This window comes from Lepus europaeus, chromosome 20 (genome assembly GCF_033115175.1).
Source record: "Lepus europaeus isolate LE1 chromosome 20, mLepTim1.pri, whole genome shotgun sequence".
Taxonomy (NCBI): Eukaryota; Metazoa; Chordata; class Mammalia; order Lagomorpha; family Leporidae; genus Lepus; species Lepus europaeus.
Genome location: NC_084846.1, coordinates 15147263 through 15154715, shown reverse-complemented (window position 1 = coordinate 15154715; position 7453 = coordinate 15147263). Strand labels below are relative to the sequence as shown.

The 7453-nt window shown below is 45.8% G+C and overlaps 1 pseudogene; it reads right to left on the bottom strand.

The window, feature by feature from the left end:
- Positions 1-320: 320 nt before the first annotated feature.
- On the bottom strand, positions 321-2073 carry LOC133749651 (PABIR family member 2-like; annotated as a pseudogene).
- Positions 2074-7453: the final 5380 nt, after the last annotated feature.

The window sequence follows — 7453 nt, the reverse complement described above, 5'->3', positions numbered from 1 at the left end:
TAGATATTAAACTGCCTTTACTAAAAATGCAGTAATAGCAAGAACTGGCTTTCCATCTGGTGGCAACACAATAACCAAAACACAAATCACCACACGACAAATCAAACAAATCCAATGACAAAAAGGAATCAGAAAAAAGCAGTGACTGAAACAGTATGTGGCAATCACACACATAAAGCCCCCTTTCCACCCTACCTAAGGATACACATCCCTGACAGCACAGCCATGTACCCCAAGGAACCTGAGGCCTCAAAATACCACCCGAGACACTGACAGCTCCTTGGATGATTTTGTACACAGTGGTTTGTGTGTAAATAACGTTATTCATTCATTTGTAGATGCTCCACACATCTGGTCAAGGCAGGAATTTCTTCTCCTTGATAACACCACCTAGAAATATCAACAATAGTTTATATATTCCTTAGTGCAACAGATTTGCAGGGAGAAATAGCAATGGGGGCAGCAAAGTCATAAGAACCTGGGATGTCTAAGACAGGTGTCCTGTAAGTCTATGTACATTCTCAACACTAAAGTAAGTCTTCACTTCATACACTCCAACACAAGGAAGCAATCAAGGTAGGAATGAAAAGCAGCTACGTGTTTCTTTACCTCTGTGAGAAATGGCAAGGAAGCAGCTCAAACAGGAAAGGGAAACAAAATAATGTACATGAAGCTGATGTAGCAAAAAAAAATATATCATCAAAGCAATTTGTGTATTACTGTGAAACAAAGCGTTTGAAAACTATGTAGTCAACAGAAAACAAAAAAAGAAATCTCTCAAGCAAGAGAATTTCTGATCAACTCTGTCACATCACTGCTGGGGAAGAGAACCATTACAGAAAATACACATCGGTGTCCTCTTCAAATGTCTAGACTTGAAAATAGGTGCTCTTTGAGGCACTAAGAAAAATATATTCTCTAAGCAATCAAACATGAGTTTTTGAGATTCAGTTACCAGATCCAAAATGAGATCAGTAAAAATCAGGTATTAGTAAGATCACTACATTTGCAAAATGAAACTTTAGAGATGCCAAAACATAACAACACCAGAATGATGGAAATCTGAAACTTTAATCCACATTATGGATCAAAGTTCCCTGTGTTCCTCACTCAATGTTCTGTGTAGGAAACAGCAGTTTCAAATACAGAATCAGAAATGGTTAAGTCACTTGGGTGAGAGACCATCTATCAAGATGAACGAAGAACAAGAATTGGTTCATGCTACTGAAGACTCTGCGGAAGCACTGCCTGTAGCCAGTGACTCTGAGGACAGCCACTGCTGCTACTACTGTCATCCAACACATCAGAACATGAACTGACATCAGACAATTTTGCAGCATCCGGAGACAGCATATTGGCAGTGCCTTGGAAGAGTCTCTCGGGCTGGCTCTCCATCTCCATTTCACCTTTTCTCTTCAGAGGACCAAGAACACTGGGCCTGATGCACTTAACTGGACCCTGGCTCCTGCAGGAGAATCGTCTTGGACTGGGAACAGGACTTGGTAGCAACCCGCTGCTCCTCACAAACATCTGTAAGGATGGTGAAAAGCATCACTTTCCAAATCCTCGGGTAGGTGAAGGTGCTGGAGAGACTGGACTGAAGTCAATTCTCTTTGGAGAATACAATTTCTCTTGCTTGTCAAAATCACTATCACTCAGGCTCCAGCTCTCACCCCAGAATTGGCTTATCTGCATTGCCGCTTGTACTTCCCTTTCGTGTGCAGTGTCTTTGTTCATAATACCCATGCCTTCCTCCCTTTTGATTTGATGCAGTCTGCTATTAGGACTACGATTAGGTGAGGATGGCAGCAACTTTGTGCACAGACTAGGAACGTGTAGTTCAGGCCTTTGAGGGGTTGTTTGCTTCCATTCCAGATGCCTTCCAAAGATCTGAAGCGAGCTGTGATGGCTCATAAATGTTGCACTATTCATCTGAGCTGTAAAAGTATAAGGCTCAGAAACCTGTGAGAAGTCACTGAGCCCATGGATCAGGGGAGCACTGTTGGATCACCTCAGGGTGCCCCCATCAGATGTGTCAGGCTCAACATCCAGCTCCGTTTTCTCCTGAGCCATGTCGAAGATGCGTAGGCAGGCACAGCGGGTACAGCTCAGCTCCTGGTGCTTAGCTATGGACTCCAAGACTCTCACTGCAGGACTGAGCTACTGGGGACTGGGGACTGGCAGCTGGGGGGCGGGGGCTAAGGGACCGAGGCTCAGGGGCGGGGATAGGGGCAGAAAAAGTAGAAGAGGAGGGAAGGAGGATGCTGATAAGGAAGACAGGACTGTGCTGCCTGAGGGGAGAAAGATGGAGAGGTTGTGGTGGAAGGTGATGGAATGAAGAATTCCCTAGAGAAAAGAAGAGGAATGGGAGGGAAAAGGCAAGGGAGGTGAAAGGCGAGATGGACAAGCAGGAAGGCAGGGAGTATGAGAGGTGGAAGGCAGAGGGGGAGAAGGAAGGGGAAAAGAGGGAAGGGTGGCCAGGGGCTAGAGGGGTCGGGGGGTGGGAAAGAAGGAAGAAGAGTAGGGAAGGGGACTGGGGGAGAAAAGGAGGGGGCGGAAACTAGGCTGTGGTGGAACTCATGCTGCTATTTTTCCTGCTGGCCAAGGACCTCAAGCTGGGTCCGGCTCACACACGCCGCGGCAGCCCGGGCAGCGCTAGCACCAAGGACCTAAGAGTCGGGCAGGGCCCGGCCAGGACACCTCGGTGGCAGCAGATCCCCATGCTCAGGGACCCGGTCCCGGTGACTTCTCAGCCCTGGAATCTGTGCTTCTTCCCTCCCTGCCCCTGTTCTGCCTCTAGGACAGGTTGGGGGTTCTGGGGAGAGTTCAGACCCTTCGGTCCCCGCCGCGGTGCCTCTTCCTCTTCTGGGTTCTAATGACCTGGAGGAACCTGTTGGTGTCAGCACCTGCTATCTCTTCCGCCTCCCAGGCTTCAGAAACGGGAGCCTCAGCAGGGCCAGAGCCTCTGCGTCCTGGCACCTATTGAGTCCCATGCCTTGGTTTTATGCTAATGATGCCACAGTCTTTAAACTCTAATCCCTATGAGTTTGTTGACTTTGTTTCTTGTTTATCTTCTAATGTCTAATGTGCAGTAAGTGCTCAGTAAGCACTGAGTGAATATACAGCTGCCATGAGGATGGTGCATACAATTGTGCCTTCCCCACCTATCATTCTAGGGATTTTGCACACACAACAGAATTATAAAAGGTCATAAAAGCCAGTCTTGAAGAAAAGAAAGGAAGAAAGTAATTTTTTTGAGTGCCTACTCCTTGCTCCCTGTGTCCTTGTATTAAGTCTTCAGAATGACTTTTTCTATGAATTATGACAGCAAAACTGTCACAGTCCTCTTTCACACCTTGCTTAGAGAATCCAAGCGCATAGAAATCTCAACATATTGTCCTTTAGTAAATGACTATTTTTGAATGCGGTTTTAATTGGAAAGCAGAAGACAGAAAGCCTGAGAACAGGGTGGCATCATGTCAGTCTTACTAGAAGCAGTGGAAGGAAAAGCACATCTTGTCTGTCAGAGCCTGGGGCTTCCCATCACGACCCTTGCAGCAGCCACATGTGTGATAGTTCAGTACTGTGGACATCGTTGAATAAATAGATCTAGTTTTATGTGACCTCAGGAGCATGACTTTGTGTCTGTCCCCTGAACAGAGTAACGATGACAGTACCTGTTCTGTTGCTGCAGTCTGATTCTTGGAGTCACGTTCCCAGACTGTATTGCATCCAGGTGAGTCCATCGATGCACATTTCAACACCCACTTTCCCTTAAAGATACTTCTAAGAAGCAGCAATTATGCATGACATTCTGAAAAACTACATAATTTTGACCACATGTCTTTTATTGTGTAAGCTGTTAAGGGATAAACTGGGCCTTGACTTATCATTGAATTTGAAGCTTTACCAAGTGACTTGGCTCAGTCATGAGGATTTAATCCAAGCATATTCCATTTTCAGTTTTTTATGTCAGTGCCATATTTTTAAAGTGCAGCACACACAGACCAAGCAAAGAGAACCCTCACCTAACCCACTGTTGCTAGCCAAAAGGCAGCTTTTGGTTTGGCATACCAAGGGTCTGTGTTACATTTGGTTACCAGATTAATAATAAGTGTCATGGGGCTGGTGTTGTGGCGCACTAGGTTAATCCTTCACCTGTGGCGCCAGCATCCCATATGGGCACCGGTTCTGTCCCGGTTGTTCCTCTTCCAGTCCAGCTCTCTCCTTTGGCCTGGGAGGGCAGTGGAGGATGGCCCAAGTGCTCGGGCCCTGCACCTGCATGGGAGACCAAGAGGAAGCAGCTGGCTCCTGGTTTTGGATCGGCACTGTGCGCCGGCTGTAGTGGTCATTTGGGGGGTGAACCAACAGAAGGAAGACTTTTTTCTCTCTCTTTCTCTCTCACTGTCTAACTCTGCCTGTCCCCCCACCCCGAAAAAAAAATAGCAGTGCCAGTTTTGATATAGTATGCCTAGGAAAAACAATATAAAATTCATCTTTTCAAGGCTATTTCCTTTAATATTCCAAGATATTGTTAAATGCTAGAAATAAATTACACTGGCTCAGTTTTAAATAGCATTGCAAATCGACCAAGTGGCTTCACAGTTCACCTTGCTCTGGGTAGTCTCGCTCCAATTTAAACTTTATGAGCTGTGCTTAGTTCAGGCCGAGTACTCTGCAAAGCATCTGGGGATTCTGATTTGGAGTGTGAATGGGACAGCAATAGAGTGAGACCTGGAGTGCTGCCTGCTACACTTCTAATACCACTCGAGTCTGAAAGATATCACGAGTTCCTGTATTTATCTAAATAGTTGACAGTGAGCTCAATAAAAAGCAAAGTTTTAAGTAAGATAATGAATGTAATTTTAACCAAACTTTAATCATGAGAGTATCAACATAGAATATTGCCAGAACCATCATTTACATAAAATGCTTTTAATTCCATCTTGAAAATACATTCAATGACTTAAAGAGGAAATTCTGTGTTATAAATAAATGTAAGTGAATATTCTGTATTACTTTAATTTAAGCTGATGGTAATTTAAGGATGAATACAACAAAATAACATGTCATTAAATATTTTAACTAATAAGAATATCTTAAATAAAAGTTCATTAAAAACTAATTTATACAATGTGTGACAGAAAAAATTCCTGACTGTCGTTCCATGGAGATAAAGGTAAGTGCTTTTATTGTTCTGGTGTTTTCTTTGGTAGGAGTTAGCACCAAACACAAGGGATGTGTGGCAGGAATAATCACACCATACCCGGAGTGACTTAAAATTCTACAAAGACATGAGCAGTCACACTGTGAATGGAGGGGAAACAGACCAGGCACAACCCTCACAAGACCCATGCAGCCATATCTGCCTCCTACAACACCTGTGTTTTGTAGGAAAGTGACATCTGAGTAATGTGTGAATTCAAATGACTCAATCCCTGCTCTTACTTCATCCTCCTATGTTGTCTCATGGCTGCCTGGGGAAGAAAAAATCACAAAGGAGATTGAGGGGCCAGGGGTATCCATCACCTCCACAGTACCACATTGTTTGTGCCAATCCCAATGGTGGAAAAATGCCATCATCCTGTGGCCTCTGCTCAAGTCACATGTGGCATGGGTGTCAGCAGCCACCAGCCACTTTGTCACCAAGAGTGTGGCATTTAGGCAAGAGAGGAGAACAGGGACAGGGGCAGAGAGTGTCACACTTTTCCCATCATAGCTTTTATTTTAGAGGAAAAAGCTCATCTTGCAATGTTGTATGGGAGGGATCCAGGCCACTAGTGAACAGATTAAAACTGCAAGAAACCAGTGTGTGAGTTTTGAAAAAGTATGGAGATTTGTGTTGCTTGAGTATGGAGAAACACATTGCTTAAGTACGGAGATGCATGATGGTTGAGTATGGAGATGTGTGTTTGAGTATGGAGATGCATGTTGGTTTGAGTATAGAGATGCATGATAGTTGGAGTATGGAGACACATGTTAGTTTGAGTATGGAGATGTGTGTTGATTGAGCAGGAAAGACCCTCCTATCCACCCTCACTTTTTTACACATCCTGGACCCTCCCCTACCCCTTCGTCTAGAAACCCTAGTAAATTGCTCCCGAGGAGGTGGTTTCTTTGGTGAGTTGTACCTTCCCACAGTCTTCCTTACTTGTAACAAGTAAGAAGGCATTTCCTTTATGCAACTCCCACTTGAGGCTGATTATTTGGCAACACCCTAAGTGGACAGAGATTGTGTCTGCCAGTGTGGAGACTGTCAGATGGGGCAGCAAGTGCAAACAGTCCTGAATGCTTCCTAAGTGACTCAGTGAGAAATCTGAACAGGTCCTGGTTCTCCACCAAATCCTCTCTGCTCTCCTACAATGCCCTGTGGACAGTGATGGTTCATTTTAGGTGTCAACCTTACTGGCCTAAAGAATGCTCACAAAGCTGGAAAAGCCTCACTTGTGTTATGTTCATGAAGCTATTTCCAGAACAGATTCTCAGGTGAGTCTGAGTGGAGCAAGTGAGAAGACCCCCCTCCATGTAGGCAGCCCTGAGAAAAGATATCCACCAGGTGAATTGGTCTCTTCCCCTGAGAGCTCACACACACTCTTCTCTGCACATCAGAACTCCAGGCTTGCTGACTATAGGACTCTAGGGCCCTCCTGAACAGACCTTTCCCCAGATATACAGGCTTCCAGCTTCTGACTGAGAGTTACACCTAAAAATTCTCCATTTTTGAGGCTGTCAGAGAGGACAGAGTCATGATACCAGCACCCAAGTGTCTCCAGCCTGCAGATGATCTGTGGTGAGACCTCTAGTCCCTTGTCATGTTGGACCTTTCAGTTGCAGAGATGCCCACTTGCTCAGGAGGATGCCCAAAGATCCAGACTCCAGACCAGTTGATGCAAAAAGCACGAGGTTTTTATTGAACGTTTGCGCAAACAGGCCCCCACCTCAGGTGGTGAGGAGCCCTGAGCGGCAGTTTCACACAGGTTATATAGGCAACGAATTAGCATATTCCTAATGTGCATGCGTAGAATTGGTCAGTTCAGAGGGACCAGTAGCATATGGGAGAACGCTGGCGAAGAATGCTGGTGGAGAGTGCTGGTGGAAAATGCAGAGGTGGCACGGGGTTGGCTGGTTTGGAGGGACAATTAGCATACCGGAGAATGCTGAGGGAGAGTGCTGAGGTGTTACAGGATTGGCCGGTCGCAGTGACATCATAAGTGCGCGCCTAGAGACTCTCCAAAGGGGAGGGGCAGCTCTGCTCTGGGTGTGCCCAGAGGTTTCCCGGAGGGGAGGGGCAGCTCTGCTCTGGGCGTGCCTAGAGATTCTCTGAAGGGGATTGACTTTTCCTTCCCAGAGAATGTCATGCCCGCTAGACTCTGGGGAACATCTAACCTCTTAAGAAGCCCCTGATATTTGCCCAGGCCTAGTTTCTTGTCCCTCCCCCCCATAAGGGTCCTTC